Consider the following 12082-nt stretch of genomic DNA (forward strand, 5'->3'; position numbering starts at 1 on the left):
CACAATTCTAGGCAGGAATTGCTAAGCCATCTTTGTGAAACAAAATATTTTAGCAGACAATTGTGGCAATTAGCATCTGCCAGAGAGAGCTGAAAGACTATTTTAGGGCCAGAATACAGATTTAATGTTTACAATTTATCACGGCTCTAGTTATAACAGAAGTAGCTATTCTGTCAAATGCAGAGTAATTCTAATTCTAAATGCAGTTTAATTTAGGAAGGCAAAATCTTTCTCCTTTTTTTTATTCCTATGGGAACCCCAGAAGACTAAGACAAGAATAGAATAAATATTCCTTTTAACCTTCTATTTACAGTAGCTTTGTTTTGTATTTTTGCACAAAACAAAAATAGCTTCAGAAATACAAGTTGAAGGAAAAATGAAACTAAAGTCAAAAGGAGCACAGAAAATTGCAGAAGAAATACTACAAGAATTTGAAGGAGCCTTAAAAAAAAGTGACAGCTTTTTTTAGAGACCATTTTTAAATGTAGTATGATTGCAAGAGAGTTCTCATTTTTCCAGTAGTTGCCAAAGAAAAAGAATAAAGGTCTTGGAAGGCCTTCTGAAACTGACTGCAATCCAGACATGTTAGGATTGCAATTTTCAGAATTCTCAGCCAGCCTGCTGATTGATAATTTGGTGACTTGATCCAACCAGTCACAGTGCCTGTACATGAAAAACCCTTTTAGTCAAAAATCTCACTAGATTATATAGCAATAGCACTTAGACTTATATACCGCTTCATAGTACTTTACAGCACTCCTTAAGGGGTTTACAGAATCAACATATTGCCCCAACAATCTTGAGTCTTCACTGTGCTGATCTCAGAAGGATGGAAGGTTGAGTCAACCTTGAACCAGTCAGAATCGAACTCCTGGCAGTGGGCAGAATCAGCCTGCAATACAGCATTCTAACCAGTATGCCACCACTACTCTAGCGGCACAGTGATTACAATTGTTTCACCATGAAGTTGAAATAATGAAAGATTCTTGAAGCCCACAGCAATAGCTAATCTATTTATTCTGAAGGATAGGAGTTGCACATTATAGGAATTGTGGTTCAGAACCAACTGGAATTTTATGTTCTAGACCAGGGGTGTCAAACTCGTGGCCTGTGGGCTGGATGCGTCACACACTGGCCACACCCAGCCTCAGTTTAGCAAAGGGTGGGGGGGGGAAGTTGTGATACATCACGTTATGACAATGTATCACCACGAGTTTGACACTCCTGATCTAGACCAAGTCCAATCAATGGCTGCCCCTTGATTAACCAGATGATTCCCAGAAGCCCATACAAATTGATGTCACTCTTGGGTTGAGCGTGATGAATGTATCAATACAACAATTTGGCGGGGGGGGCAATAACATTTAAGGAATTTGAAATTGCCTCAACTTTCCAATTTAACCTACTGCTTGGGACTTCCTGTGTTCAGGTATTTAGCAGGTATTTAAAATCCTGTTTAGATTTTTTTCAAGATCAGCCTTGGTCAGCTAAGGTGCTGCTGCCATCTGCCTTGACCCTCTTCTGCTCTTACTCCTAAGAAACAGATCTACATCTATGAAACACAATGTACTTTGCATGTTTAGTTTTTTAAGCCTTTTAGATTTAATGGTCATCATCCAAAATAACTGATCCTGCCTCAGTTATTCCACCTTGAAATAACCATTGTGTTCATTATGTCCAATGATTATGTTTTTCATATTTCCAATATTCACTTTTTTTTTTCTTGCTCATCTGGCATTCAGCTCCCTGGCCATTTTAATTTTTCCCACTTACCTCCCTTCAAGCTTTCTGTTCAATACAACTCTCATCAAGCAAATACCACAACAATAACTCCTGATTACTGTATTCATCTTTGTAAGCATGAGAGAAATATTTGTGCAAGAAGCTAATTAAAGCATAGAAATCCAGTAATTTCAGAATATTTAAAGAAATGACTTGTAAAACTATTTTAATCGAAAGCACATCCATTCATAGCATTTGGCTGGGAAATCACAAGGAAATACCAGGTATATAAACTGTAGTTTGGGAAAATACACAAACAGACACATACACAAACATACACACAAAGGCAGTGGCAAACTACTTATATTATTGCCAGGACAATAATTCTGAACTTGACTCAAAAACAGCTTTATCTTAATAGTCATTCCCTTTTCAAGGGAACTTTGAAAATTTTAAGTCTGGGTAATAACAAGCAGACTTAAGCATACAATTCTCTGCACTAGCCAAATTTTAAATCATATAATTCTCCAGAGAAAGCATGTTACTTAAATGACTAGAACCTCTGATTACGACCATAATTCATTCTATAACTTTGGTCACAAACCGATTTGGTCGTGACCTAAACCTAATTTTGGAAATTTGGCACTTACCAAAAAAAATGGCATGGAAGAGGAAATCGGCCGTGGGGGGAAAATGTGATTTTTTTGGTCGGAACCCGATCTGGTCATAGTCAGAAGCATTCGTGACCAGAGGTTCTACTGTATGTGGTTTCAATGTTAAAATGACTTTTATCTTATTTCTGTATCCCTTTTAATCCTGAGTATCTCTCCAAAGCACAGAAATTACTATCTTTCAAACTTCTGCTTTCTTGAGAAACTTGTCATTCCTTGGAAAGTTTATCTCATTTTACAAAATCATGCCAATCTGCCACAATGCAAAGCCACAGAAGAATTCAGGACAAATTTCAGATATTGTCTACAGTTTTCTATTAAGTAATGAGTTGTCCATAACTCAGATTTGTATTGTCCAGAAGACAGATGTCACATGAGAATTAGCTAGTGCCTGTGAAAATGTAATTTCAGATTAATGTTTACCTGGAAGCCAACCTAAATCCCATCATTTAGAGAATGATGAGAGAGAGGAATGAGAAAGAAGGATGATTCAGATTTTTGTTCTTTTGCTCACCTGGCATCTGAGTGTAATTCCCTCCCCCACCCCCAAAGCTATCTTATTCAATATGACTCTCATCATTTGTGAGGATAATTAGAAGCATACTGTATTTGACATAAAGAAGACATTACCATACCAGAACTTTTACATGGTTTCATATTCCTTTTTTGCCCATCAAAATGGTCTTCCCTTGTCTGCCGGTGAATTTTGTGCATCAATAGATAATTCCTACTATTTTTGGCTATCCCACACTTTCCCCACCACATACACATATACACACAAACACACACACAGACTGGCTTAGGGTTAATGATTAATGGTGAGCAGCTATATTAACAGCACAGTTAATTTCAGTAACTATGTCCTAATCACAACCAATACTGTATATCACACCCATCTACTGTATCCACAGCAGACAAACATCTTTTCAGATATGACATTCTAATGCTAGTGGCAGGCAAAAAATAAATGTGAGTCTTTGCCCATTTTAAACAACTAATTATGGGTTATAAAGAAGCATCACATAAACTTAATATGATATACCCATAAAATCTTACTCAAATACATGGGATACTGAGACTCATCCAAAGGCTCCATAATAGATGCACCCAGCCTGGAGCAACCTCCACCTCAAGGCATCATTCACTCATGATGGGTAACATCACATCAATGAAAACTACTTCGTTGCTTCTCATTTACATAGGACTATAATCCTGAATCTCTCAAACTAGAGAAATCAAAACACAGCAACACCAAACATGCAAAATTCTCTCTCCCTTTTGCTAAGCAGGCAATGTAGAGTGAGAGAAACATTTATGGAACATTCTGTGCAATTGATACTTTCACCCACTTTATGCAATGCTAACCTTCTTTTCTTTCCTTGGTACAGTATGTGCTCATACTGTGTACTAAGTGTACTAAGTGAAGTAAGATACAGACAACAGTTCATTTAATGACTGTTCAAAATTACATGGCACTGAAAAAAGGGCCCTAAAACCAGTGGTGAAATCCACTTACCTTCACTACTGGTTTGGGAACGGGAGCGCACAGGAGTGTGCGCGCACCTCTTCTGCGCATGTGCAGAGGGTAAAAAATGGGACGTAATGACATCCCGGCAGGTGGGCAAAGCCTCCCACTGCTGGCACTACTGATTCACGTGAGCCGGATAGATCTGGCCGGATTTCACCACTGCCTAAGTCCATTTTTCACATTTGCGACCTTTGTAGCATCCCCATGTTCAAGTGATCAAAATTCAGATGCTTGGCAACTGATTTATATTTATGACGGTTGCCGCGACCCAAGGTTATGTGATCATCTTTTGCAAACTTTGGATGAGCAAAATCAATGGAGAAGCCAGATTCACTTAACAACTGTCTTAGTAACTTATCAACTGCACTGATTCACTTAACAACTGTAGCAAGAAAGATCATAAAATGGGGCAAAGCTCACTTAACAAATGCCTCATTTAACAACAGAAATGTTGAGCTCGATTGTGCTCATAAGTCGAAGACTAACTGTATAGCACAGTCACTACACAGAAAAGATGAAAAAAGTTTCTAGAGGAAGTGTAAGAAATATGAGTTCCTTCAAGGTAATTAGCTGTTGTGGTTGGTTATTGATGGAATTTGAAATTATGACAGTCCCCATACTTAGCTAATCCTTGCTGCAATTACCCCAGAGAACAGTGATTCATCTTCCTCTATTTCTCAATTACAATTCTGACTGATGATGCAATCAGAGATGTGAGACATTAGTGGTTTTAAAGCAGAAAAAGCCTGAGAGAAAAAGAGAGAGTAGATCTCTGCCATTGTATAAAGTATAGGCACTTTGCAACTACATTTTCTACCATGTGAATAGCTTTTGCTGCTATGGGTAATCCTCATGATAACTAGTGATCATTCAAAGTTATGTCAGATCCCACAAAAACTATTTATGGACAGTTTTCAAAATTACAGCAGCTGCAGCAACCCTGTAATCACGTGAACAAAATTTGGGTGGATTTGCTCTTACAACTAACTGCAGAGATGCTGATGCTGCCTTCCTCCATCCCGCCCTACTACGACCCCAAAGGCCTTGGGCCCTGCCAAGTATCTGATGACTTGCTGGTATAATGAGCTAGACAGGAAAGGAAATGGAAACTGCTGATGTGAAGACCCAGAAGCACAATGTAGGGAGGTCTCCATCCCAAGGCCAAAATCCTGACACTGTACATCAGCCAGAAAGTGGGTAAGGTCTCAACTCTCGTAGTGCCAAAGCCATTGTCCTGGATGAAACCCAGAGCACCAGGAGGACAACAGTAAGATGGCATCCAAAGATGAGTTGCTGAGGCCGCAGCAGACATGGGAGGTAAATCAAACAGAGAAGTGCCATGTAAATCATCGAATGTACCATTGACAGATAGCTGGGGTGGTAGACATTGGGAAATCCTACAGTGTCTAGAAAGGGTTAGACTAAAAGACAGCACTGAGTCACTGATCATAGGTCAGGTACCAAAAACCAGATCCATAGAAGCAGGGGTCTACCATGCTAGACAGGACTCAAGACAGTCTAATATATAGTGGCAGAATTTAAGATGCAGACAGAGAGAGCATACGCTGAATGGCATAATTAAGTAGCTGGCATTGTGTACAGGAATATCTCCACAGTTGGTGTATGAGCTAGACCTTCCCACATTCAGATGGGAGATTCCACAGCAGGTTGTGGAGAATAAGAGGGCTAAGAAAGATCCCCTGGAACTTCCATATCCAGACAAATAGGTAGATGCTAGCCAATCAATTAAATACCATGTACAAGAACCAGAAGATAGCAGTGGTAATAGATGTAGTAGTGCCAAGTGACATAAAGAAGTAGTTTGAGAAACTTGAGAACTAAGAGTGGATGTGGAAAGTAAAGGCCAGAGCAGTCCCAGTGGTGGTAAGAGCACTCAGGGGTCTGACTCCTAATCTGGGAGAGTAGATCCAACAGATCCCAATAACAATTTCAGAGCTCTCTGTCCAGAAGAGTGCACTGCTACAAACAGCTAAGATCCTGCTCAGATCCCTCAGACTCCCAGGCTCCTATAAGGAATGAACAAAAAAGGAATAATGGACACAGAGACAAATATACTGTACATGCATATAGTTTTATCAAAAGCTTTAAAAATAAGAGTAAAAATAATACAAATTATAATAGAGTAAGAAGGAAAAAAGAAAAAGGAAGAAATAAAATGGGAAACTAAAGTGATAGAAAAAAGTGATAGAAAAAAAATAGAAAAGCACAAAGACATAAAAAGTGGCTTCCAATCTTCTTTACAACAGTTATATTTGCAATTATAGGAATCATCACTCCTCTTTTTTTTCTCCAAGTGACATCACTGCATAGTTAAATTTGATTGGCTATTTACTGGTATAATCACAATTACCAAGTAATCCTTGCAAGGGATCACTCCCATAAAGAAGCACTTTGAAAAATATGGAAAACCAACAGTAGTCCATGAAAACATGGCTACAACCAGAGTCTCTAAACTATGCTGAACAGAGCTGGGGCAGTATATCCCTACTCATCATATTATTCCTTTTTAGGGTAAGTAACATTATGCAAAACAAAGCACAGAAAAAGCTGAGAAATAGTAAGCAAGGACATCTAAATATGAATCAGAGAATACAACAATTTAATATCTACAACACATTTACTATACTTCTCCATATTTTTTTACCATTGCTCCCATTCATCCACCGAGTCATATCTTGCCTTTTACTCTTTAAACTTTTTACCTCTTTTTTTTTTATGATGATTTGATTAGGTGCACTCAATTATGACTTCTTGGTCATCTATTTTTGACCCATTCACTTTTTCTTAATATTCTTAGTATACTTACCATAATATTACTAACATCTGCTGCTTGCAATTACTGCAAGTTCAAATCTCACCAGGCTCAAGGTTGACTCAGCCTTCCATCCTTTCAAAGGTAGGTAAAATGAGGACCCAGATCGTGGGGGCAATAAGCTGACTTTGTATAAATATACAAAAGTATGAAGACTATTGCTTAACGCATTGTAAGCATAGATAGATAGATAGATAGATAGATAGATAGATAGATAGATAGATAGATAGATAGATGTGTGTGTGTGTGTGTGTGTGTGTGTGTGTGTGTGTGTGTGTACTTTTTCAATTTGATTCTTATCCATTCCCTATGCATGATTGAATCATTTCAATATACTCCTTTTATACTGGTCATTCATTTCATATGCAGTCTGCATTCATTTAACATCCATCCATCCATCCATCCAGTCTTAATTCTGTTTCTTCTTATTTTATCACCCACGTTTTAAATACTCCATTTTCACTACACTCATTTTTTTGCTTCTCCTGATGCTCTTTACTGTTTTGCCATAGCCATGTATGAGCAATAGGTTCATGGATTTGAAGATAATGAGCACATAAATGAGGTAGAAGTAATGCATTGAACAAATTAAACAGAAAGAAAAACAGCCCACAAGCAACAAACATTCCTGTTTGTTGAATCTAACTTTCAATAGATGAGTACAAATACAGTATAGATCACATTCTTCAGCTTTTGGAATACCTACCTTTGTCAAAGGCAAAGCAACATGATCCCCTCCCAAAGATTATTTTAGCTAGTGTATACTGCCTGTCAGGGTAGGCCTATGTTGAAGGTCCTAGGCAGGTCACCAAAAGTTTTTATATAATATACTACTGCAATTACTCATACGTCTTATTAAGCATTTTAATTGTTTCTCCTTCTTACGTAGTATTATCAAATACTCTTCCATTACACCCTTCTTATATAACAGGCTGAGATAAAAGGAGTGATACCCCACATGTCAGGCTACACGAGGAGACTGCTGATTAAAAAAAAAAAAAAGAACAGAGAAAAGGAGGAGGCAGGTCAGAGATTTGTATTTAGAAATCCTAGGCCTTGCCCAGCCCAACAATACAAAAAGGAAGCCATTTTATATATGAAAATACCAAGATAAGGAAGTGTATGTTTTAAATCTTCTTTCTGTTCCAATGGAATCACCAGTCACCATTCTCACTCCTTTTCTGGTAACTAAGTGGCTATTTGACATAGTGTGATTTTTTCTTAAAAATGGAACAATTCCTATAACAAAACTGAAAATTACAATTGAATTTTTTTTATTCCCAAGTTTGTATTTTACTAAGAAAACCTTTTTTTAACAAATTATGAAGGAAACCACAACCTTGCAATCAACCACTGGTAATTTTATTTAGCTTCAAATTAAGACATGAATGTAAATGTCATAGAACTCTGAATTACAAGACGGGAAAATGTCTTTTCCAAAAATATTTCGTTTTGTGCTGTGTGATTGTTTGTGTTACATGTACTGGATGCATGGCAGAGAATCTGAGATAAAAATATTTACAGATGATGCAATCTTTTAGATATCACATCATAATTCATTCTCTGCAAAAAAAAACCCAACACTATCTCATTTGAGCATAGCAATATGTTATTTTATCATCGTCAATACTGTGAATGGCCACTTTGTTCATCTCCACTAGTACATAATGGAATCCTATTTGTGAAAAACAAAAATAATTTTCCCAATGAGAAAAGTGCACATGACTAAGATCAAATTAGTCCATGGGATAGTTTGAGGCAAGCGTTGCTCCCTTGCTCTCACTCCACATAGCAAACTCAATCAGATGGCATCTAAATTCCTTTTAAAAATGTCTTGTCCTTGGGAAGCAAGTTTGGGAGATCAGGAGCAGGATTATTCTGTACAACACCTTGCTTCTGCTTTCCGCACATCTAACATCTGAGAGGACAGCCTCATTCAACCTAATGTAGAACCAGCCCAGAGATCTATCCAACTCAGACATATAACTATGTTTAACACTGTTCTCTTTGCTTCCTGTTGGCATTAGTCATATTGATTGCTGTCACACAACTTACTTAACATTTGGTAGGTTCACATAATACTGTGAACTGTAAACACACCAAACATTCACACATACACACTAATCCAAATCCATACAAAAAACACCTAACAATAAAGAAACTTAGTGTCTTTAAGTGATTCTCACTGCCATGGGGGGCAAAATATAATTTTGCAGCTGCAGTTGTAACTTTGCTAAGGCCTTTAGAGAGCTGGCTTTTACTCTTCACGTTGCCAAAATTTCATTTTGCAATCTAGCTGAAGGAGATGGAAGTACATAACCTTCTGAGCAACAGGGAAATATCTCAAGGTTGCACGATTGTAGATGGCACGGTTTGGCAAGGCTCATACATTAACAAACCAATCTCCGGTGATCTGTTGTTTCCCCTCCTTCCTTGATGTGCCCCTTTGTTTCCTCTGTGTGAGCTATTACACAAGCAAATTGAAGGACCAGCAGTGTTCGTCTTCTTTGCTTGTAAATAGTTGATCCAAAGGAGAGAGGAAATAAATAGACATAAATAGCAGCAACAGAGAGAGGCTGAACTCACTGAGGACATTTTGCTCAAACATCTTAGACTAAATATGTAAAAAATCGCACTGCTCATACAAGTGTTTCTGTGGTCAGCAAAGATCCTACTTAAAGTCCTATTATTATCAGAACTATATCGCTAACATATGGAATATATGTGCTCAGAAGGACCAAGTCTAGTGTTTTCAAAATGGACAAAGATTCACTTGGTGAAAGCTTACTAAACGAGAGATTTAATTGCTATGCAGAGCCTCTGAGGAGAACATTTGGTATGGGTGAAGGTCCCCACATTGTGAATCTGTCATACACTTCAAGTTTCTACTGACAATTTACCGTATGATTTAGTAGCACCTTTGAATATGATACACATTTGCTTAGAGGGGGGAAAAAAACTTTAGTTTATTGATTAAAAACAATCCTTTTTGTTTATTTATTTTATTTGCTGATCACTCCTGAATCATGATTATATTGTCAGCATCCTCAGATTCATACACAATTCCAAACAAGATTTATTAACTTTCAAATCATAGTTTCACATGTAAAACATCAAGACTAAAGGGATCTCGAGATCAGCTAGTCTAACTGGTTTTTCTAAAGAAAGAAATAGTATAATAGAGTTGTTTGCCTACAGTACACATTGTACACATTTCTTTTGTCTTACTGTCAGCTGTATGCCAAACGTTTTCCATACTTAGAAGAATTATGAAAGCTTGAAAAAAGCTGTTAGGCCACAGGTAATAGGTCTAGCAGACATTACATCACATTATGGCTTGGCATAACAGGAATGAGCCCTTAGTGCTCTTTTCAATATTATAAATGACAATTAATTGTTGTGGCTACCATAATTCTTCTTCCTGCCAATATATAGCCACAGGAAAATGTTGAGTACAATTTAGTGTGCAGTCTCTATTTACACAAATAAATGGGAATCAGGAATGGCCCAACAAGTTTCATGAGCCAGCTGTATATTCTAGAATCTTTCCAATTTTCTTGATTTAAAACAAAGTCAAATGAATATTAGTTCACATTGCACTATGTTTGAAATCTGCTTTTAAAAGCTTTGTCTCATAACTCCAAATGCAACAATTTAACCAAATGCACATTTAACTTACCCTAAAGTAAATCCCACTAATACAAAACAAAAAGTGTTAAGAAGTAACTGGATGCTTTAAGTAATCAAACTCCTTACAGCCAAAATACTGTCTTCCTCAGAATACATGCTCGCAGCATTCTTTAATGGAAATCATTGCTTTGAGGGACTTGAGCACTTCTTGCAATGTGGAATCATGTTCGTGCTCTCATTTCCAATATTTTAAAAACATGGAAGCACCTAGACAGCTTTTCAACATTTATTGCAACCATTCTGGAAGCACATGGAACATGATGATGGGTCTGGAACCAATCATTATCATCTCATTTTATTTCTCCATAATATACCAATACATTGGGGTACTTTGTAGGATTTTGGTTTATTTATCCTTGGATTTTCTTCCAGAAATTCAAAATCTGTACACCTCACCTCAACCTTGGCAACTTTAAGATGCCTGAATTTCAACTCCAAGAATGCTCCAGTCCTACAAAAAAAAAAAATTAATTTGAGATAATTGCAGAACTTTTAATCCACAGGAAATGGGATTAATTTTTGGATACAAGTTTAATTGGGATGTATTTAAATTTATGCCTTTGAGTCAGTGTTGACTCCTGGCAACTGCCTAGACAAGTCCCTGAATTTTTCTTGGCAAGGTTTTTAAAAAGTGGTTTGCTTTTGCCTGCTTTCTAGGGCTGAGAGAAAGTGACTGGCCCAATGTCACCCAACTGGCTTTGTGTTTAAGGCAGGACGAGAACTCAGAGTCTCCCAGTTTCTAGCCTAACTACTACACCAACTTGGCTCTCATATCATATGTATAGCTCTATTTACAAATAAAGATGATAATGTATTTAAACAAATGTTTTTGAACTGCCACTGACAATACGCAATTACCGTACAGTATGTCAAAATACATATTTTTCCAGAAATTCAGGAATGCTTAGGCTGTGAACTAATCCTCAATTATTTAGGAGTAAATGCCACTGAATTGAAAGTTATGCATTTCTAACTAGTTTAGTTTAGATTACAGTATAAAAAGACTAAGGCAGGATAAAGCACTCCCAAACAAACATGCAGCATAGGGTTATGCTATGCAGCAGAAAACAAATGTAGAAGTATTCCAATTCGGTAAGGTGTACACTGAGCAAGAGATGAGCAGTGCCACCTACAGGCAGTAATTAGACTGTATTTATTTGTTTGTTTGTTTAATCTCACCTTTATTATTTTTATAAATAACTCAAGATGGCGAACATACCTAGTAATATTCCTTCGTCCTCCTATTTTGGCTTACATCTTTGTTTTGTGAAACTCTTCATAAGAGGTCATACTGATGAACATAATTAATAGTAGTGCCATATCTTTATTAGGCCAACCAAGATGTCATAAAATAGTGGTCAAATGTTTTGAGTTCTCATTTTCATTAGGCAAAATGCTTGTCTTTTTTCATCAGGCAAGATGTTCACAAAACAGAGAAGCAGGGAAAGAAAACCAAGCAGATTGTAGAATTAGGGAACTTAATTTAGGGATAATCATAGCTTTTGCCTTCGTTGTTGGATTTTTCTTCTGAATCAACAGACACAGCTCCCCAAGAAAAGAATCCAATTTGGAGAAAGATTTTATACCCTTTAAAGAAGGGGTTCTAGAATATTTCTTCATCTTGTTGCAAAAGATTGC

Source organism: Pituophis catenifer, unplaced genomic scaffold (genome assembly GCF_029215685.1).
Source record: "Pituophis catenifer annectens isolate HBS135680 unplaced genomic scaffold, rPitCat1.0.hap2 SCAF_1, whole genome shotgun sequence".
NCBI lineage: Eukaryota > Metazoa > Chordata > Lepidosauria > Squamata > Colubridae > Pituophis > Pituophis catenifer.